Source organism: Cetorhinus maximus, chromosome 15, assembly GCF_964194155.1.
Source record: "Cetorhinus maximus chromosome 15, sCetMax3.hap1.1, whole genome shotgun sequence".
In the NCBI taxonomy this organism is placed as follows: domain Eukaryota; kingdom Metazoa; phylum Chordata; class Chondrichthyes; order Lamniformes; family Cetorhinidae; genus Cetorhinus; species Cetorhinus maximus.
Window position 1 is genome coordinate 34,197,158 of NC_135893.1, and position 23,788 is coordinate 34,220,945.

Here is a 23,788-nt window from a genome sequence, read left to right on the forward strand (position 1 = left end):
CTTTAGCGAGGAGATTGTACAACGTGTGCAGTTGTCCAACTGTTCTGCAGTCCACTAAAATGTTCATGAACTCTTTGATGCCTCTGCGTTGCTTCAGTGGGCAGACAAGCTAGGAGCCCGACCCCAATCATATCAATGTGGCTGCGCCTGAACTGTCTCAGCTGCAGAGGAATGGTCACTTTACACAGGTTTCCCTAATGCGTAGCCACTTCTCTCACCCACCCTACCCCCCTCCAAATGCTTGTGCATATATTCAATGGCAGGGCTACCCTCCCACGCCCGCCTCCCCACAGCCGCCTCCCCCCTTCTCCCCCCCACCCCAGCCCGTCCCCCCCAACCACAAGTCGCCTCAATGGCAGGGCTGCCTTTAACCCCGACCCCCGATGCCCCTGAAGCTTGAAGTCCAACAGGCGACCCTGGCGAGCACTGCACAACGTTACTGTGCACTCACCTCCGAGTTCCCCTCAAAGTGCAGGCCGCCAAGTGCACGCCTTTTATATGCTGTTGTAAAACACGTCAGCATGCTTTCTGGCTGAAGCGGATGGGCGATCCAGTGGGTGTGGTGGTGGGAGGAACATTTTCGGCGGGCTGGCCTGATAATGATATGCAGATGTATTACAATGAGGTTCCTGATGTCCGATGGCAGGAAACGCGGCCCACCATCGGCGGGCTGAACAGACGATCGCAAACTGGTTTCCCGCCGTGGTAAAACTGATGGAGCCATATTGTCTGCTCACTCCACCGAGCACGCCTGACGCCAGCGGGCATGGAAAATTCCACCCACTATCACTGGACTATATGAAAACTCACTCACAGCAGGAGCGGTGAAATAGCCACTTCTTTTGAATTAGAATGTAGGTCTTCATTACTCCCACGTGTTAACGAATCCCAGAGCAATTAAGGATGCGGAAACCTGAAGAATGGCCGTAGGAAGTAGACTGCAAAGAAGGCTCAGTGTCTTTGTCCTTGGAACCTCAATCAATTTTTAAAGTCCACAAAATGTACAGGCCGAGGAGAGGCAAGTAAATCACACTGCCATTAAGGGGCTGCTACACGGCACAGATCTGAAGGGAAAGAGCAGCTTTGATCTAATGATTGCTGCTCTTTTCAAACTGCGATGCCTGATTAACCGGCACCAAAAAAGCCTCTGTGAAGTAAATTTCAACAAACATGAATAAATGTTTTAAAACAGGATCATTTTGAATTTGTTTGATGTGCTGATTCCAAAGAATTGAAAGGTTGCCACTTGAATTTTCATTGCCAGCTGGGACTGATGTCAAACCTTAAATAACTAGCAAAGGGAACCTGCTGCTCCTCCTTGCTTCACCACTACATTAAGGCTATTAGGGCTGGGCATCAAATACGGGGCTACCTATGAAAGAATATCTAGAAAACAACTACATGTCAGTCCAGTACCTCGCTATGTGAATAACTCTTGATGGGCTCATGGACCAAAGAGGAATGGGCAATAAACACTGTCTCCTGAGTGTGACCCACATCCCAATGACCAATATAAAAAGGGAAAAGATAAAAATATGCACCGTTTTAAAGTCTAGTTGAGATATTTGTTAAAGTGGGAGGCATTTTAATGGCTCTTAATTTCAGCACAGTGAGAAGGAGGAGGAAGAAGACAATTTGGAGGGTTTGGGAAGAGTAATTGAAGCAAACAGACAATGACAATGTCATTAATAATGAAATGGAGATGCAAGACAAGCCATCAGAAAGGGAGGTTTCGGACCGGTAGTTGGAGATTTCCATTAAGAGTAATGGCGTTAAAAGCAGACCAGATTTACAAAGGAGGAGATTTGAGTGCCAGCTGCTGACACAGTCGAGTGCTCACTGCTGCCAACCTTTACAAATCAGAAATAAAACTAGATACATATTATAGCTGCCAGAGGAAGTGCCATTTTGTTGTATGAGGGCAAAGCTTGGAAATAAAACACTTATTGACTCTGCAACACCATCAAGGGCTCCCAGTTTAGTCATAGCCCAAACAAAAACAAAAATACCTGGAAAAACTCAGCAGCTCTGACAGCATCTGCGGAGAGGAACATAGTTAACGTTTCGAGTCCGTATGACTCTTCATCAGAACTAAGGAAAAATAGAAAAGAGGTGAAATATAAGCTGGTTTAAGTGGGGGTGGGACAGGTAGAGCTGGATAGAGGGCCAGGGATAGGTGGAGATAGCCCAAAGATGTCATAGACAAAAGGACAAAGAGGTGTTGACGGTCACCTGTTGAAGAGTCATACAGACTTGAAACGTTAACTGTATCCCTCTCTGCAGATGCTGTCAGACCTGCTGACTTTTTCCAGGTATTTTTGTTTTTGTTTTGAATTTCCAGCATCCACAGTTTTTTGCTTTTATCTTAGTCATAGCCCAGTTTGGACGCAAGGTAAAATTACCTCCACACTAACCCACAGCTTTTATCGCAGCCTCTTAAACAACCCTTGGCTGTTTTCCGCAGCAGACACTCTACAGGCCTCACATTGCCAATTTTGTGACACGAGAGCCAGGATTTTCCAGCCCCTCACTCCAGCGGGATCTTCCAGGCCCGCCAATGTGAACGGAGATTTCAATGGCTCGGCAGGGCTAGAAAATTCCGGCCTCAGTTTTTCTGGTGTAGGCTCCTGTACATCTGGAATCGGTTTGAGGCTTTCCAAACCTTATTTCAGATGGGAAATTCACAGCTATTGAACAAAGATCCTGACCTGACTGATGTGAGGTTCAAAGCCAGATTAAAGAAGTGTGAGGACAGTGTTCATCCACAACACCATCTACTGCTCAGGCACTTTCTAAAGAGCTGTCTCCACTGCTGCTTTGTATATTTTGAGGCACAATTATATATATTTTTTATATTTCTCTATTGACCCTGCCAAACAATCCGTCAGTGACCTGTCTTATTCATTTATGTCCAACTGACTGTGGGTCCTGGCTAAGGCTCTGGTAGAGGCCTCAAAAGATCTCAAAGCTAAAAGGGTTGCGGCTGGAGTGACCTTCCCAGCCACTGGTCATGTGTGACCAGCAGGTCCAGCAGGGAGCAGCTGTCGCCACCTACCACAGCAGCTAGAACCTTCAGAACCTCCGGATTCACTGCTATGTCAAATGGTCAAGGAAGCTGAGCCTCTGCCTGCACACCCTGTTACACATATAGTGCCTCCTTTGAGCTCCTCGCACCTGCTGCTCCTCCCCCATCCCAGCCCACCCGCTGATGCTTTAACGTAGAAGTACAACTTGGAAATGATGATACTTGTCTGAACTGTCTTCATTCCTGAAAATGGAATTCCAGTTGTACTGGTGCTAGCATTGCTGGTTTTTATCAATTATGAACTAGTTTTTCCTTTTGTTACCACCCCCCACCTTCTGTCCTTCCCTCTGCTGCTCCCCCCTCAGCTGTCCCCCCCTCTGCTGTTCACTCCTTTGCTGTTCCTCCTTCTGCTGTTACCCCCTCTGCTCCTCCCCCACCTTCTGTTCCCATCTGGGCTCCTCCCCTACCTTCTATTCCCACCTCTGCTGTCCCACCCTCCGCTGTCCCCCGACCTCTTGTTCCCTCATTGCTGTTCCCCCCTCTGCTGTTCCCCCCTCTGCTGTCCCCCCTCTGCTGCCCCCTCTGCTGTCCCCCCCTCTGCTGTTCCCCCCTTTGCTGTTCCCCCTTCTGCTGTTACCCCCTCTGCTCCTCCTCCACCTTCTGTTCCCATCTCCGCTCCTCCCCCACCTTCTATTCCCACCTCTGCTGTCCCACCCTCTGCTGTCCCCCCCTCTGCTGACCCCCTTCTGCTGTTCCCCTCTCTTCTGTCCTTCCCTCTGCTGTTCCCCTCGTTCCCCTTCACTGTTCCCCTTTTATGTCTTGGCTAAATGAGTTTGTTGGCAAACCGAACTCTAACCACACACCTTCCTATGTCCTCTTCAGTTGCTGCTTACAATCAATAATGGGGGGAGACTGATGTAAGAATAAACAGTGATAGTTTATTGAGACATAGGGCAGAGTACCAGATCATATGTGCTCACTCAGAAACCTCCAGAACTAGACTTACAGTTCCCAGTTGCCCACATTGTACAGTGATTCGTCAGTGCTGTCACATGATCAGTATGCTTGCATTCTCTTAAAGTGATAGGGTACCTCACTTAACCACATCCCCCCTCTGCTGTCCCTCCATCTTTTTACCTCCTCTGCTGTTGCCCCCTTTGCTGTTCCCCACTTTGCTGCTCTCCCCTCTGCTGTACTCCATTCTTCTGTTCCCACACCTCCTGTTCTTCCCTCTGCTGTTCCCCCCTCTGCTGTCCCCCATTTTGCTGTTCCCCCTTCTGCTTTGCCTCCTCTGCTGTCTCCCCCCTCTGCCTTTACCCCCCTCTCCTGTCCCCACCTCTGCTGTCCCTCCCAGCTGTCCCCTCTCTGCTCTTCTCCCCTCTGCTCTTGCCCCCTCTGCTGTTGCCCCCTCCACTGTTCCCCCCTCTGTGTTGAACACCAGTCTCTGCTGCTGCTGATTCAAGGTCCAGGCTGAGGCAGACAACGTGTCACCAATCCTGATATGAGGTTCAAAACCTCCACAGGGCAGAACCTGGCTTCTCAGCACAAATACTCTTAAAAAGCCCTTTCCCAGTGGCAGCTAAGAAAGCAGCTGGGACCTGCACTGACTATTTTGTTGCTCTTTTTACCTGACTTTGTGTCACGAAAGCTGTTTTCTCATCTTCCTTCCAATGCAACGTTTCAGGAAACTCAGGCAAGCTGTGAATGGGCAACGACATTTGAATGCAAATTACACGATTGCAAGAGTTGATCAACTAACACAGTCACACCACTAACTGCCTCTCCAGCTGGGGTTACACATCACCAACAGAATGTTCCCAACTTAAACCCAGAAGTCTACACAATGAAGCTGACTTCTGCACACTGGCAGAGTTTCAACCACTTTAAGCCACACCTGTACCTGAACTCACTCCTCCCTCCAGGTTAAAATACCACCTCCCCAGCCCCTTACAGTGACGCCACTGACAAGCCTCAGATTCTCCTATTTCAGAAAACAGCTTTATGAGCGGCCCTGGGGCTATCCATCAGCTGGATAATAACAACAGCAGATGGCCCCAGACGCTCTGCTTAATGTGAGTGTAAAACATAGTTAATCTGTAGCCATTGGTAATTCACTTCCAGAAGGCCGGTGATTATGGAGTAACATTAAAAAGGGAAACTTGTTAATAAATATATTCCCATTCAAGTCTCTGTCCGATATCCACACTTGCATTGGTTACAGTAGTATAAGGGTGTTTGGCATAGCAAGGGTTAATGTGGGACTGGAGAACAGTATTACACGCAGTGTGATATAGAGAGGCACAGGACAATAGACGGGAGACAGAGTTGTATGGAGGCAGTCAATGGGAAGCCAACATGGAGTTAGCTCTTAGTCTGGGCCATGCTTTGCACATATGTAAACAGTTATGTGTTACCAATAAACACTACTGTTCAACCTTACTAGTCTCTGAACCTTTCACTGAGACCTACTGAACAAACCCTCACAACTAAAAATCAGGCATAGGAATTCAGACATAGGGCAGAATTTTACAACCACTCCCACAGGCGGGATTTTCCATGTCCGGCCGAAGTCAATGGGCTTTTGAACAGTTCACCGCATTTTCCAGCCCCACCCCCGCCGCGACAAGGCCGTAAAATTCTGCCCATTATCTCATTCCTGCCTGGCTTGGGGCACTGAGGCTGGTTGTTGTGCTTCTATAGCTGTGACCAGCTAATTCAAGGCAGAACAGGATAGGACCAAGTATCTGCCAGAGTGCACTTACCATCTGTGACATTAGGGGGAAGAAAAGAAATGTGCACACTTGCTTAGAGATTAGAAGCAATGGTCTAGAAATTAGTTTGTGTTTGGATCAACCCTCGTGCCTCAACCGTTAGGCCCAAGATGCACCTGATATTGGACCTTGGGGCAGGATTTTTCAGTTGACGTGCGGGGGCAGGCCCGACACGCTGACACGTAAAATGACGCATGATGACATGGGGCGTGCGTCCCGATGTCATCGCGCTGAGTGGCGATGTTTCATTCGGCGGGCGCACGCCAGAGTCAGCTGCGCACCCGCCGATATGTAAACGGCCTATTAAGGCCATTAAGGATCTCACTGAGGCTATTCTAAATGCTGCCCGTCCAGCCTTAAGGTTAGGGGGCAGGCCAAAAGGCCAAGCGGCCTTCACCTCTTTTAAGAAGCCTCACCCACAAGTGGGATGACGTTTCCTAAAGCTTTTATGAAATAAATTTTTTAAATTTCATAAATATAAAAACATGTCCCATCTCATGTGACACAGTCCCATGAGGGGACATGTTTAAATCAATGTATAAACCTTTTATTTTATAATTTCAGAAGCCCTTCAATCCCCCTGAGGCAGCTCTGTGCCTCAGGGTGATTGCTGTGACGCTGGCCCTGACTCTCTCTCCTCCCCCCACCTGTTCTCCTCATCTCTGTCCTAAAAGGGCGGCTCCTAATTTTAAAACAGTGCCCCCTAGTTCTGGACTCACCCACAAGAGGAAACATCTTTTCGACATTCACCTTGTCAAGGCCGTTCAGGATCTTATATACTTCCATCAAATCACCCCTCACTCTTCTAAACTCCAATGGAATAAGTCCAGTCTGTCCAACCTTTCCTCATAAGACAACCAACTCATTCCAAATATCAATCTAGTAAACCCCCTCTGAACTGCCTCCAATGCATTTACATCCTTCCTTAAATAAGGAGACCAAAACTGCACACAGTATTCGAGATGCGGTCTGACCAATGCTCTGTGTAACTGAAGCATAACATCCTTACTTTGATAACAAAAACAGAATTGCCTGGAAAAACTCAGCAGGTCTGGCAGCATCGGTGGAGAAGAAAAGAGTTGACGTTTCGAGTCCAACATGACCCAGAACTGTTGAAGGGTCATGTTGGACTCGAAACGTCAACTCTTTTGTTATCCACCGATGCTGCCAGACCTGCTGAGTTTTTCCAAGTAATTCTGTTTTTGTTTTGGATTTCCAGCATCCACAGTAGCTTTTTGTTTTTATCCTTACTTTGATGTTCAATTCCTCTCATAATAAAGGATAGCATTCCATTAGCCTTCTTAATTACATGCTGTATCTGTATACTGACTTTTTGTGACTCATGTACTAGAACACCTTGATCTCTCTGCACCTCAGGATTATGCCGCCATCTCCATTTAAGTAACACTCTGCTTTTTTGTTCTTCCTGCCAAAGTGAACAATTTCACATTTTCCCACATTAAACTCCATTTGCCAGACCTTTGCCCACTCACTCAACCGATCTATATCTATCTGCCACCTCCTTATGTCCTCTTCACAACATACTTTCCTACCTATCTTTGTGTCATCTACAAATTTAGCTACCAAGTCTTCGCTCCCCTCATCTACGTCATTGATGTAAATCGTAAAAGGTTGAAGTCCCAGCACAGACCCCTGTGGGACACCACTCATCACATCCTGCCAATCAGAAAAAGACCCATTTATGCCTACTCTCCGCTTTCTGCCAGCCAGCCAATCTTCTATCCATGCTGATACGTTACCCCCTACACCATGTGCTTTTATTTTCCATAATAACCTTTGATGTGGCACCGTATGAAATACCTTCTGGAAATCCAAGTACAGTACATCTACAGGCTCCCCTTTATCCACAGCACATGTTACTCCTTCAAAAAACTCCAATAAATTGGTTAAACATGATTTCCCTTTCACACAATGATGCTGCCTCTCCCTGATTGCCTTGGGCTCTTCTAAGTGCCCAGCTATAACCTCCTTAATGATTGATTCGAATAACTTCCCCACGGCAGACGTCAAGCTAACTGGCCTATAGTTTTCTGTTTTCTGCCTCCCTCCCTTCTTGAATAGAGGGGTTATATTTGTTTCTTTCCAATCTGATGGAACCTTTCCAGAATCTAGCCAATTTTGGAAAATTAACACCAGCACATTGACTACCTCATTGGCCACCTCTTTTAAGGCCCTAGGATGTAGCCCATTGGGACCCAGGGACTTGCCAGCCCGCAGCTCCATCAATTTGCTCAGTACCATTTCCCTAGTGATTTCAATTTCACCAAGTTTCTTTCTCTCGTTCACCTCCTGATTTGCAGCTAAAGTCACCTGACATCATCCCGCATCATTTTCCCCTCGGCGAGCGGGCCCCGCCCCCAAATCGCCGAGGGGAAAATCCTGGCCCCTGTCTCCACCTGCTGTGGATCAGACAGTGTGATGTGCTCACCAGATTGTGGTCCTGAGGCTACTCTAGAGCTAGTTCCCACTGAGGTGTGTGTCTTTGCACTGATGGAAGGTGTAGGTGAGCACTGTGACATGTCTTCCATTGGAGTAGCTGCAGATTCCTCTTCCAAGATGTCCTTTGGGCTGGAGTCGATGACCGGGCTGATGGCTGTGCCCTGGGCTGCAGCCCAGATGTGCTTGCGAAAGAAAAGAGAGATAATTAGAGCATGGCAGTGGTCAGTGAAACAGGAGATATGGCTCACAGCATGGTTGTCCGATGGATGTTGCACTGCTGGATCCTCACTTGGTTGAGCGCTGCCGACTTCACTGTCAGCACAGGAACAGCCCAGATTCTCGCCAGCCAGCTGGATGGCTCTGATTTCAAAGTCTGTGAGGACCTTCAGCTCGGGCATGCCCCCTCCAGTCTGGGACATCTCCCTCTTGTGGGCTAGCTTATCCTGCATGGAGACAGATGGGGAGGGTGTAATCAAGGTGCCTGCCAGGCCAGATGAGAAGGATGCCGGGCATGTGTGGAGTGTGAGTGGTGCCATGGACAGCATGAGGACATGATGGGCAGGGGAGATGAGGGTGTTTGTGAGAGAGTGAGCAGTGAAGTCCCTTGAACTGGCAGTGAGTGAGGGCCCTGTGGATGTGTGATGGGTTTGTGAGTGTGTGAGTTGAGAGTGATGAGAAGAGTGACTTACCCTCGCTGAACAAAGGAGATAATTCATCCTCTTGCGGCACTGGGCGGCTGTCCTCTTTTAGACGGCATTGGCGCTGACCACCGCTGCCACCGCCTCTCGTGCTAGATTGATGACCTTGGTGGCTAGTCTTTTCCCAGGGTACGGGTAGGGGAGTTCGTGGCAGGCTTCCACTGTGTCCAAGCAGGCACCCAGAGAGGAGTCACTAAATTTAGGGGCTGCCGTCTTCTTCACTTTGGGGGCCACCTGTCGTCTGGAGCAGTCCTGGCCTGTAGAAATGAAGTAGGCTGCACCTTGGTGTGCTTTAAATATGGCGCCCGGAGAGAGGAGGTGCTGAGGTCATGGCATGGTGGGCCAATCCGAGCCCGCCTGCCAGCCATCCACACATGCAGCCAGATCTGCTGAGGCTTTCCAGCATTTCCTGTTTTTATTAAATAAATTCGCCTGCTGCTTTCTGGACTATCAGATTACTGCTGGTTTTAGTGTCCAAAGAGATGGTGTCTGTCTCCTTGAATTTATCACAACTCGAATTGCACAATTCCATTTTCATTTTTACCCTTTCCTTTCCATCTCCCCCTTGCTTAAAGACACTGGCCTGAATTTTCGTGAGAGGCTCTCCACCTGTGCAAAAATGCCAGCAGAAGCTCAAATCCAGGAGTCCGGAAGTTCAGCACCGCGCCTGGCCTCGACTACTTTTGCGGGGTGTGGGCGAGTATGGGGGCAGGTTATAAATCACACATCCATGGTTCCCAGAGGCTGCTGCCCATATAAATCTGCTACCCCCCAGTCATGTGTGATTTTGGTGAGGTAGGTGTCTGAAACCCGAAATGTGCAGACTATACCTGGTAGGAGCAGGCCTGACCCTTGTGGATCCTTTTGGATAGCCAGGGTACCCTTTTGGAGAGGTAAGGTACCCCTTTGGATATGATCCTGGGACACCTTCAGGAGAGGTAAGGAACTCTTTAGGAGGGGTCAGGTGCCCTTTGGGATTGTTAAAAGTAGAAGTGATTATGCCTAAAAAGTGCATAATCACATTGGAACTGTCAAAGCTGCCAAAGAACTATCAAGGCTGTCAAAGAACTGTCAAGTTGTGAACGAACTGACAAAGCTCATTAGAATTCTCAAAGCTGTCAAGGGATTTAACTCTGCTGGGCTTTATTTTTTTAAAAACAGTGCCTGCTATTTCATTCTGTCTGTTGACATAAACCTGGGGTTTGTCATTATAGGATTTGTGCTGCATGGCTGATTTTACAACCTAACATTATCACAGAGGGGTGCTTGTTAACTGAGCTGTTCGATTGACAGCTCTAAGTGGTCATAGAATAGAAATGTTTGTTTTTGTAGGAGGTTAGTTGAAGGAATTCCAATGTATTGAGTGTTTTTTTTTAATCAAGGAATGCTTTTTAAAGTAGTGATGTCATCAATAAACACATGACTTTTATTTTATATCAGCATAGCTCCTGAGGTTTGTCCATGGTGGATACAAGGTAAGGTGGCATGGAAGGGGTCAAGGCAAGGGGAAGTGGGTGACATGGTTTGGCATGAGTTGGCACTAAGTTGGCAGAGGGGCTATAAAGAGCAATGCGGATGAGTGGGGGCATGCATTTGCATAGGGCGATAAGAGTCCCAGATTGGATAGAGGGTCATGAATTAGCATAACAGGTGTGAGGGACCATGGGCGTGGGTAGAGGGTCATGGGCTGGTATGGGCAGCATGGAAGCCATAGGAGATGGGTGGGGGGCATGAGGTGGAATAGATTGGCATGGATAGGGCATGGCACGTTTGTGGAGGTGAGGGGATTGAGGAGTGAGGGCTGGAGGGCTTTTTTTTTGCTTTAATCATTTTTTAAAATAACTTCAACAAATGCTGGAGCACATAGCCAGGCCTCCTGCCCAACCCGCCTCCACACCCAGCAACCTCTGCACTCATTCTTGGACAGGCCCGACTTCTAATCTAGACCGCAGGCCCCCAGAACGAAAATCCGATCTTTTTGGCCTCTTTTCCCCGGGTTGGGTTGGTGGTGCTGGTTACCCAGCTGGCTGGGGACGATCTGGGCTGTTCCTGTGCTGACGGTGAGGTCGGCGGCACTCAGACAATTGAGGATTCAGCAGTGCAACTTCCATCAGACAACCATGCTATGAGTGAGGTTCCCTGTTCCACAGTCCCCTGCCATGCACCAATTATCCCTCCTTGCTTTTGCGGGCACATCTGGGAAGCAGCCGAGGGGGTCCATGACCCAGGTCCTCAACTCAAGCCCTGAGGGCACCTCGGAAGAAGAACCTGGTGCCACACTAATTGATGATCACTCACAGCACTTACCCAGACCCTCCACCAGCACAGAGACACACACCTCGGTGGGACTTAGTTCTAGAGTAGCCTCAGGGTCACAATCTGGTGAGCACATCGCACTGTCTGATCCACAGCAGGTGGAGACAGGGACTTCCCAGGTTTCTGGCACTTGAAGGACTGTTATGGCGATCTAACAAATGTCAAAAGCCTCCAGCTTCTATGCATCAAGTTGCTGTCTATAGGAACCGAAGCTAAAGAAACTCACTGTGAATATCACTGTGCTTTGCCTGGGTCTGTCAAAATCTATTTTGTTTTTACTGTTGCCTTAACGGAGGCGTAACTGGGTGTCAGATTAATTAGGGGATCTAGGAGTTATCATAGTAGTAATGTGTAGACCTATGTATGTGCTTAAAATCTTTTCTTCTATTAATAAATGTTTAATTTAGTTTTGTAAAAGACCTCTAAGAGTCGGTGGACTACTGAACTCAAGGCACACATCTCGAAATAAAAACTAATTGCAAAACAGTTATAGCAGCTGTTCAAGTTTCCTTTTGGGGTTTGAGCAGCTCAACATTTACCATCCGCTGTGCCATAACAAGTCACGGTGATGTGGGTGGTAAATTTCACGTAGGAGGAAGATTGCAGTGAGTAGTGTTTATAATTAGATGCAAATATATTAAAATGGCATTCCCGACATGCAGTGGCAGGAAACGTAGCCCACCATTGACAGGTGGAGCACATGATCACAAACTGGTTTCATGATGGTGTAAAAAGGATTTTTGGCCTTCTCACCATATTGCCCCTCCATCGCCTGCCATGCCACCCAATGCCAACAGGGCTGGAAAATTCCAGCCATTGTGTCTTATCGATGTTAATTGAGGAATTATTATACCAAAGAACCAGGTGTTCAGGTTAAAAACACATGTTAGGAAGAGAGAGGATTATTCACTCAGCATCTGTGCTTTGATGAGGCCCATGTTTCCTAAACATATCTCACGCTCACTGCTCAAATAGATTTTCAATACTGCCACACTCTGAATGAAGGTCCAATGGCACAAGTACAATATGTCTGCTAAGGGTTAATTGGGACTGTGGGTGAGGGTGGGGGCGGGGTTGAAGGTAAGATTGTGGGTGGGGATGGGAGTAATTGCTATTGCTTTGTTCTGACCTGGCAGGGTTGCGGTTGAAAATGTCCCCACTGTATCTGCTCCAACTCCTCACTGGTTGATGGTGGTGCCATCTTCTGCTCCTACCTGCTAGTTCATTCTAAGGCTTGCTATCTCTCATCCCTCCCCGCCCCTCAGTTTGTGCTGGCACTATCGACGCTCCCCATAAAAGCATCGCTCCCAGTTTCTCTACCCAGCAAAGAGCTGCAGACCTCTCCCACCACCACCACCACCATTCTCTTGACCACCTCTATCCACATCCCCCAATCCTCATCACCCCTGTCCCCACCACCCCTATCCTCACCACCCCCCTATCCTCACCACCCCTATCCTCACCACCAATATATTCATCACCCTATCCTCACCACCAATATATTCATCACCCTATCCCCACCACCCCTATCCCCACCACCCCTATCCTCATCATTCCTATTCTCACAACCCCTATCCTCACCAGCCCTATATTCACCACCCCATCCTCATCACCCCTATCCTCACCAACTCTATCGTCACTGCCCCATCCTCATCACCCCTATCTTCATCACCCCTATCCTCACCACCAATCCTCATCATCCCTGTTCTCACCACCCCTATCCCCACCACCCCTATCCTCATCATCCCTATTCTCATCACCCCCATCCTCACCACCCCTATCCTCACCACCCCTATCTTCACCAACTCTATCTCCACCACCCAATCCTCATCATCTCTATCCTCACCACCCCTATCCCCACCACCCTATCCTCATCACCCCATTCTCATCACCCCATCCTCACCACCCCACCCTCATCACCCCCATCCTCACCACCCCTAGCCTCACCACTCCATCTTCATCACTCCTATCCTCACTAGCCCCATCCTCACCATGCGTACCCTCATCATCCCATCCTCACCACACCTATCCTGACCACCCCATCCTCACCACCCCTATCCTCACCACCCTTATCCTCGCCACCCCTATCCTTGTCACTCCCATCCTTATCGCCCCTATCCTCGCCATTCCCAAACTCATCACCCCTATCCTCATCATACCTATCCTCACCACGCCTATCCTCACCATGCCTATCTCCACCATGCCTATCCTCACCACGCCTATCCTCACCCGCCTATCCTCAGCACCACACCTCCCTCCCCTATACACCTGGCTCCAGCTTAGTAAAGAAAGCCTGACCTTGCCTATGAGAGTGTCACTTCCTCTTCCTGGGGCCTCATCAGTGGCCACCTCTGTCAGTGCTGCTGCCGAGGCTGCTGGCCCTCTGATTGGGCCACTAGCGCTGGGGGGGTGGGGCACCGTTCTCAATCGGACGACGGTCATGGCAGAGACCCCAGCAGGGTTGGGTCCCATTTTGGATCTGGCAGTGGGACTGCTCACCTTTTCAAAAATGTTCTGGCCTTTGAGTCTTGTCCAGGGACCATAAGGTGAGAGGGCAGTGTGCCACTTTAGAGCTTCACTCTGCTCATTGAATGTAATTGCTTGTGGAAAACATGTATGGTTTTCAAGCAATGCAGTTAAAACGATTTCAAGGTGAATTACACCTTGAACAAATCTAGCTGAATAGCTAGGAATGAAGTAGAATGCTGAACTGTACAACTAACAGTGCAGAGGACAACAGCCATGGTTAAAGATACAGAGTTTAGACCCCATCTTCAATACTGTCAAGTAAAAGGTCACCAAGGTACAAAGGAAACTATGAAAAAAGAGAGTTTCATTAACATAACATCTTTCACGACCACCAAATGCCTCAAAGCATTTTACAGCTAATGAAGTACTTCTGAAGTGTAGTCATCACTGTAATGTAAGGAAACAGAGCAGTCGATTTGTGCACAGCAAGCTCCCGCAAACAGAAATGTGATAATAACCAGATATTCTGCTTTTGTGATGTTGCTTGAGGTATTGGCCAGCCCACCAGTGTTAACTCCCCTGCTCTTCTTCAAAATAGTGCCATGGGATCTTTTTACATCCATCTGATCAGGCAGATGCAGCTTCAGTCGAACATTTCATCCAAAACACCATAGCTCCAATGGTACACAATACCCTCCGTACTATATGTTGGAGCATCAGCCTTGATTTTTGTATTCAACTGCCTGAATGGGACTTGAACCCAGATTCTTATGACTCAGAGGTGAGTGCTACTAACTGAGCCATGGTTGACACACAGCTGTGAAGCCCTGAAGTCAGTTCAGGGAAAATCCATAGGACTGATCCGTCGGACCAGGTTCTTGTAGAGTCGGTAAAGTTCTGTGGACCTCTAAAATGAAGCAAAGGACCTGGATGTGGAGGTTCTGCCCCCGCTTCTGATAGATCCAATATTTGGTGGCAGCAGAAAGGGGGTGGGGTGTTTTCACACATGAGCGAAACCCAGCAGGGTCATTAGAACTTAATGATAATTTCAAACTGACCTCATTTTCATTGCTGCAAGGGCCTTATCTTGCAGAATGGGAGTTAAGAATTTATGGAGTAATCACAAATACTTTTGAAGGGCAGATAAGGGCTGTTAAAACTTCATAATCCAAAGTTTTTTTTACATTCTCCAGTCTTTAAGCTCTAAAAAAACTGGCCGCAGCTGAGAGTGATTGTTAAAAAAAAGCCCTATTGGACTGTATTGATTGGCAGGCCAGCTGGTGTAGCATCTGTTCAAGAAGTTTCAATAGAGTTATTTGTTTACATTCCCCTAAGGGCTATTCATTAAGAATGCTTGGCTGAGTTTCAAAAGCTTTATTTATCTCAGCAGGGGGTTCTCAGTTCACAGTTTGATTGACAGCTTAAAGAGGCTACTAAAGAATTGGGGATATAAACAGAAGTTTGTTAATTTTAAAAGAGATTAACCATTTGAGGAGATTTAAAAGCCTTGGTTGTTCTCAGGAATGGGAGTTTTTTTCACTATCAAGTCTGTACAGTGAGAGCTGCATTCGATTTTAGAAGTTTTTTTCATTTTTACATGGCTCCTGAACCTACATACTGGGTGAGTCGTCACTGAGTTGGCATGGATCATACTAGAGGACATGGGGGTTAGGTGGGGGGCATGAATTGATATTGAGTTGGCATGGAGTTTATGAGAGGCCATGGAAGGGTGTGTGGCAGGGTGAGGGGGTTTGCGCAGTGAGGGCTAGAGGACCGACAATCCTTTAAAACAACTGGGACCAAGTTCCAGAGAACTGAGGCGGGCCTTCCAACCAGCCCACCTTGGCACTTGCCGTCCTTGTGCCCTCTTAGCCTCCGCTTCTGGGGTCGGTGGGCCCGACCTCATCCCGTACCCACCACTTCAGGGCAAAAATCTGATGATTCGAAACACTTTTACCCGAGGCAGGTCCAGCAAGCTTGGAAATTTCCTGACTTGAGCTACCCGCCTCAGTAGCCAAAATCCGGTCCTAGCTTTCAAGGACTGAATAATGAAGAGACCTGAGGAAACTTGAGCATTTCAGGCACAAAAGGATGTGACTGAGCAATGGAAGATAAATCCAGAACACTGCTTCAAAGTAAACTATGAAACTATGATTCAGGCTAGCACGAGGTATAAAATCAGGAAGTTCTTCATACCGAGAGTGATCGGCCCTGAGAACATTAATACAATTTTAGGATAAGATAAAAGATTCATTGATTTAAGGAACAACTGAATGCAAGAGGGAACCGTAGCATTTACCTAAACTTGTGAGAGTTCATTGGCTGTTATTTTCCACATCTATAAGATGACCTTGAGATTCATTTTATTGGTCAGTGAAAATGAATTGATACAGCAGCTGGCATTCCTTTCTCATGATCATATTTTCAAAACTTTGCTTTATTGCAACTATGCCATTGCCTTAGTGTTTAGTTCAAGCAATTTCTATGAATTTCCATTTATCCTTAGTTATTTGACAAGCAACATTCAAACCATGTTTTCAGCATTGTTAAAATAATCTAATCTTAGACTGAAGTTCACCCAAAGGCCCAAACTCAATTGCAAGGATGAGCCGTGCCATTTTTCAGCTAGGCCTCTAAGTAAGAAACCAATCAAAATGCACCTCATAGCAGGGGGGAAAGGGCACATTACCCATCCTGCAATGCTGCATGTCCATGCAACCAAGAGCAGTGACAAGTAGGGATTGGCGATTATTATCATTTTCATTCCTTAGGCTGTTGCTTCAAGTGAAATGACCCTGATATGAGTGGAGGAACTTATCACAGGAAAGGAAATCAATAAGAATTTTACAATGAGCCTTTTAATGAAGATTAGGAGATTCCTATATAAAACATTAATATACTTGCTGTCCTTTCAAATATTGCCTCAGATTTCACTATAATAGGAAGTGTTGAGGAATCTTCTCAATCTAAGTTCAGCACCACGTCAATCCAATTTTCTCATTGCCTTTCTTTCCCATTCACATTAACTTACCTTCTCTCCTTATTTCTCTATCTCGCTAACCTGAATATTATTCTATTCCCCTCAAACTCTCTTATCTATTTCTTTCCTTACCAAGAATATGAAAGTGTGTGGGCCTTTAATTTATATCATGAGCTGCAGGTAATTAGGGGCAGAGTTTTGGCAGAGGGGCTCTTCATCCCATTGACCTGCCAGACAGCATCTCCACCATCTGAAAATAACCATTTTGTTTTTAAGGAACACTGAGACAATTTTAGTTGTTTTTTGCTGCAGGGAATTCCATGTTTCAATCATATGAGAAATACTCATTTTTTCCAGACTCTTTGGAGGAAAATCATGTCAAAGAATTAAAGTGTGATTTATGCTGCACTATGGCTCAAAAAAAGGGAACACGGAGTTCTCAGGTGAATGTAGAGCAGCTGGTTTCACATCAGTATGAGGTAAACAGCTGGAGAACATGATGAGAGATAATGTTAGTGAATACTTAGTAGTTGTGTACCAATCAGGGATTGGCAACATGAAATTAGAAAGGACAGGTTGTTCTTGGCTTGTGTAATCAAGCTCTTAGGTGAAATTATAATGCATATAGACAATGGTCTGGTATATTTAGACTTTCACTGGTGAAGTGCCACATAAGAGGCTTGTCATGATGAGTTAGTTTTAGTTGAAAGTTAAAGTTTATTTTTATTCGTTCATGGGATGTAGGCATCGCTGGCTAGGCCAGCATTTATTGCCCATCCCTAACTGCCCTTGCTCAGAGGGCATTCAAGAGTCAACCACTTTGCTGTGGGTCTGGAGTCACATGTAGGCCAGACTAGGTAAGGACAGCAGATTTCCTTCCCTAAAGGGCATTACTGAACCAGTGAAGGCATGGATGGTGAGACTGCTGAAGGATTTCATTGATACTGATGACATGAAATCTTCTCCATTGCGCAGTGACTGAAAAAAATCTGTTTGTCCAAGGAGACCAATGGGGTACAACAACAAACTGCATTTACATAGCAACCTTAAAGTTGTAAATATTCCAAGGAGCTTCAAAAGAACATTCACAAACAAAATTTAACACTGAGTCACATAAGGAAGTAACAAGACAGAAGGTCAAAAAGTTTGATCAAGGACATATTTTTTAAAGAGCGTCTTAAATGAGTAGAGAGACGTAGAGCAGGTAAAAGAGGAAATTCCAGAGCCTGCCTAATGCTTCGGCAGATGAAAGCACTTCCGCCAATGGTAGAACAATGAAAATCGGGGATGGTCAAGAGGCCAGAATTGGAGGGCCGCAGATGCCTCAGTTGGTTTTGGGGCTAGAGGAGATTACAGAGACAGAGAGGGGGGCGTGGGCAAGAGAGGATTTGAAAACAGAAATGAGAATTTAAATATGTGGTGTTGCTAGGCACAGAATCAATGTAGGATTGCGAGTACAGGGGTGATGGATGAACAGGACTTGGTGCAAGTTAGGATATGGGCAGCAGACACAGCCGCACATTTTACCACTTTACCACGTATAACATTTTGCCATGTTAAAGGTGCTACATAAAAGCAAGATTTTTTTTAATTCATTGGATGTGGGTAATGCTGGCCAGGCCAGAGGGCATTTTTTAAGAGTCAAACACATTGCTGTGGGTCTGGAGTCACAGACCAGGTAATGACAGCAGATTTCTTTCCCTAAAGGACATTAGAGAACCAGTTGTTTTTTTTTAACCACAATTGACAATGGACATCATTAGACTTTTAATTTCAGATTTTCATTGAATTCAAATTCCACCATCTGCTGCAGTGGGATTCAAACCAAGGTCCCCAGGGCATTACCCTGGGTCTCTGGAATACTGATCTAGTGAATACCACTATGTCACCAACTCCCCCTAGTAAATAGGGCAAATGGAAAACTAGGTACTCTGTAAACAGCATTGAATACAATGATAAAGTGATAATGAATCACCACCAGACTTCATTTAGACTGCAGCTGAAATATCATGAGCAGTTCTGGGCATTCACTACAAACAGCATATTGGAAACAAGGAGAGATACAACATCCATTCACTAGGCTGTTACTCAGTCCCAAAAGATCTAGTTATGATGGGAAATTGATATAAATTAATACTGCATTCACAACTGTAGAGAAAGATAAAGAAAGTTGGAATAGACTGTGTCTCCTGTCTCTACATTGGGTAATCTTTCACTTCATTTCAAGTGTCAGACATGGCCCAGTGGGTAGCACTTTTTCCTTAGAGCCATAAAGTTTGTGGGTTCAAGTCCAACTCCAGGACTTGAGCATAAAAATCAACACTGACACTCCAGTGCAATACTGAGGGAGTGCTGTCCTGTTGGAGGTGCCACCTTTCAGATGAAATGTTAAATTGAAGCCATGTCTGCTCTCTTGGGTGGGTGTAAAAGATCCTATGACACTATTTCAAAGAAGAGCGGGGGAGTTCTCCCTGGTGTCCTGACCAATATTTATCCTTCAATCAACACCATCAAAACAGTTCTCTGGTCATTACCACACTCTTGTTTCTGGGAACTTGCTGTGCACAAATTGGCTGCTGCATTTCCTACATCGCAACAGTGACTACACTTCGAAAGTACTTTGTTTACTGCAAAGCACCCTGAGATGTCCGGTGGTCATGAAAGGCACTATATAAATGCAAGTCCTTTTGTTTTCTTTCATTTTTCCTGTCATCTCTCTCCCCTTTTCCCCCCAAAAAACTTTGCCAATGGTGACAAATATTTAAAATCTTTTGAACCGCATGGAGCCTTTAATGGCCACATCCCTTTAAATTTGAGCTGCTGATGGGATATTTTCCTCTTGCACGAGAGTGGCTGCCAGGACAAGGCCAAAGCTGGGGGTCTTATATCCATTATTAAAATGAACGAAGCAGTCAGCTTTTCACTGACTTTGAGCTGACAGCACAAATGCTGCTGCGGTTGTTGGGGTGGGGGGGGGGGGGGGGCGGGGGCGGTGGGGGGGGGAGTGTGGAGAGGGTGGGAGGGGAGGGGGTTTGGGGGGGACAGGAGGGGGGGTGGGATGGAGGGGAGGGGGTTCGGGGGGGGGTCACAAACTCAGAGCTGAAGTGTGTTGAGCCAAACAATATCCTGAATAAACGTATCCTGCGTTTGGGATTCATTTGTGTTTTAAACCTTGACTGGCCCCGAGGATGTATGCACTCACTGGGCTGTGCAATGATTCATGTCAAGCAACGTACAGCAATGCAATTCTGGTGGGCTGAATTTGTTGAATTCCAGAGACCTTGGTGGGTGGGTAGGGGGGAGCATTGCAGGCTGGGGGGTTAAAACTGGCAAGAATGTCAGTGTGTCGGATGTCAGCTTCAACCTGCCCACTTCCACATTTAACCGGAGTATGTTAGGCTGCTTATGTTTAACCCCAAGGTGCGAGTTGCCTATTAACACATGCTAATCATGGGTTAGGAGTGATATTCCGACTGACTGAAATTTAATATCACATCCGAGAGCTTCCTGAAACTCGCCAGTCGGCACAAAGTGTGAACAAGACAGCAGAAGGGACTGAATCAAATTTGTGGAAATATTACATTAAAATCTCAGCACTCACAGCTACTTTCCTACCTGCTAGTAGGTAAAGGCTTGTTCACCATAATATTGCTGACAGTTTGCTCTCTACACTTTGAAGGTACTCTGAATCCCATTAGCACGGGTGACGCTTTGATTGGGCCTCGGATGAGGACCAATATGATCGGCACCAGCCTGCTCCTGCGAGACCTGCATCTCTCCAGGATGGATCCCACCACAGTACCTCATCGCTGCCATGGACCCATGCATGTTCTTCCACTCCTGATTTGCTGTCAGGCACATCAAAGGTGCCTCCCATTCTGGTCTTGTCAATTTGCAAACCTCAAAGATTGAACAAAATAAAGCTGAACATACAAGGCCCCTCTGCCAAACATTTGTAAGAGGAAACTGAGACAGCAGCTGTAACAAGTGAGGTTCTATCCAGATGGGACAGTGACAGGTTTAAATATCGATCTGAACTGCTCTCAAATTGCTTGTGTTTCCCTGGTCAGTTTACCAAGCATTGGGAAACCAGTGTTGCTTAAGTTAAATTTGGGACCAAATTAAAAACAATTTCAAAGGACCTCGTTAACCTCTCCTCAGGATGTAAATCATACCAGTAAATGCTGGCTGCATCCAATTAGGAAATCCTTGATGCGTTCATTAAACTCAGACACTGGATGTGTTCGGGTTGGGCTGTGCTCAAGCTTTAGAAATCAAACTTTGTTAACTTCAACACGGTCTCAACACGCCACCCATTATCAGGGTTAAAATTCCTTCCACAGTTTCCCTGTTTGCAGCCCTTGAAATGGAGTGTTGTGTTCACAACCTTCAATGTGATTCCATATCCTTTATTTTATGAAGGGAATAAACTACACCATAGTGAAGTGTTTCATGTGTCATGAGCCTGATGTCGGCAGGTAATTAAGCAATAAACGCAGAAATCCCTGAATTACGAGACAATCAGTATTTTGATTAAAGGCAGAGCCCTGAGCAGAGGAGGCTTTATGCTGAAAGAACGTTTTTTGGCACAACACATCAATAGACTCCTGAGTCAGCTGTTTCAGCCCACACACTATTCCAGTCACATCTTTTTGCTGTAAGGTTCAAACTGTGAAAATAAATGGCACAGAATGGAACCACAAGATTAATTCCAGTTTGAAGCATCTTTGTTACCCTTAGATGCTCAAAAAAAAGTAAGTCCACACTGTTGTGTTTTATGCCTCAGAGATATGCAGAGATGGCACACCAGCTTCTATGTGTGTAACATGAGTTTTATTCAATGCTTTAAAATGTCCGCTCTCTCATGCATACAGCAGCTTGCCTCAGTTTAGTCTCATTTTTCCACTCCAGAAATAGTCTTCTGCGAGCTGCTCAAATACTTGCTGGCCTTCTGCTCTGAGACAATGTAAGAGTATCACCTTCTTGTGGGTCACTGCTACATCCAGATTGTCCATCCCCATTGTGAGCAAGTAGGTCTTGAACCTCAAAATCCATCAATCTCAAGACATGGGTGGATTTCCTGAAAGGAAAGTTACAGGAGCCAGTAAGTATAAATTATTCTTCATCATCCTCATTGCCGTGTTGTGTTTTATGCCTGGAGATATGCAGAGATGATGCACCAATCTATGTGTGTAACAGGAGTTTTATTCAATGCTTTAAAAGGTCTGCTCTCTCATGCTTACAGCAACTAGCTTCATTTTAGTTTCTCTTTCCAAGTGACCACATCCAGGCTTAACTAATCACACACATTGCAGGGAAGAGTCAACAGACACACATAATCAAACACCGAACAATGGAACAGGACACACACTTTTGCAGAAATGTAAGCTTTGGGGTGATTTGATCAAGGTTTAAAAGGCAATTAAGTTGTCTGTTTGTAGACAATATGTTTCAAGTTAAACAGTTAAGCAGGACCAAAGACCACAATTTTAAATTGCATAAGGCCAAATCTAAGTCAGGTTCCATAATGGACCTCTGAAAGAGGCTGCCAGCTAATGAAGTTTGCGCGTTCAGTGAATTTTTACATGTGAGACCTGGACTTGTTTTCAACTGGAGTGGAGATCACCTCGTAAAAGGCATTGTATAGAATTATCAGGGCCAGGGTGGTCTCCAAGACTCCTTTTGATTGCTTACAGGGGTCGGAGAACAATTTTCCAGATTTTTTTTCCTAACTGACCTGGTTACTTATCCATTTTTTTTGTCTCTCCCAAGAGATTGGATGGCTCCAGGCAGGGCTGAGACTGTATATATATATATATATTATATATATATTCTTATGCATAAAGCATCAGAGCTGTATTGGGCAGGCTGGATGGGCCAATGGATCTTTTCCTACCTGTCATTTTTTATATTGCTGTATAAGGCAAGTGCAACTGACTTTTACCGCTGCCAATATTGTACAAACTCAATTTCTCTCTGTATGTTAATGGGCTTTCAGGGGCCTCTCTCATGGCTTCAGACAAACTAATCAATTTTAAACAGACAAGCTGTAAAAAAAAAGAACTTAACTAATCGTGGCGAAGGAATACACATCTCTCAAATTCCAAAGGATCTGCTGGTCAAGCATATTTAGAAGTAAACCCAACAGGATGCTTGTATTTGAATTGAGTTGCTTGATGCCTCACTCCTTGACACTTGACCAGACACAAGTTATAAACGTTGGGATATGGATATGGTTTCTATTTGCAAAAGTACCATGATGGAAAGGAAGAAGCCATTGACTATGATTTATTATCATAGAATCATAGATCTTCACTACACAGAAGGAGGCCATTCAGCCGATCATGTCTGTGCTGGCTCTTTTGAAAGAGCAGTGATGCTTAGTCCCATATCCCTGCCTTTGTCAGTTCCTTATCCTCGGGTATCTGTCAAACTCCCCTTTAAAATGATGTATGGAATGAATTTTGCAGGTAGACCCCTCCAGATCCCAGCAACTCTGAGCGAAAAAAAAACCCTCATCTCCCCTTTTGATCTTTTACTGCTGATTTTGAATCTATGACCTCTGGATTTGACCAACTTTCCAGAAGGAATAATTCTTCTCTCTCTACCAACAGCTCCCATTAACATGAAAACCTCTATTAGATCACCTTCTCTGTTCCAAGGAGAACAGTTCTAACTTTTCCAACTTCTCCTTATAACTGAAACCCTTTATCCCTGGTAACATCCTGGTAAACCTCCTCTATACCCTCACAGAATCACAGGATTTTAACGACACAGAAGGAGGCCATTTGGCCCATTGTGTCTACACCGGCTCTCCAAATAAGCATCATGACCTAGGCCAGAATTTTCCCGTCGGTGATTTGGGGGTGGGGCCTGCTCGCCGACGGGAAAATGATGCGGGATGACATCAGGAGGAACCCCCGACATCATCCCAGTCCCTTTAAATTTTCAGGAAGGCGGGCAGACAGCGAAATCAGCTGTCCGCCCGCCCTCAATTGAGGCCATTGACAGGGTACTTACAGTAATTAAAGGCCCTGCCTGTCCAACCTTAAGGCTGGCAGGCAGGCCA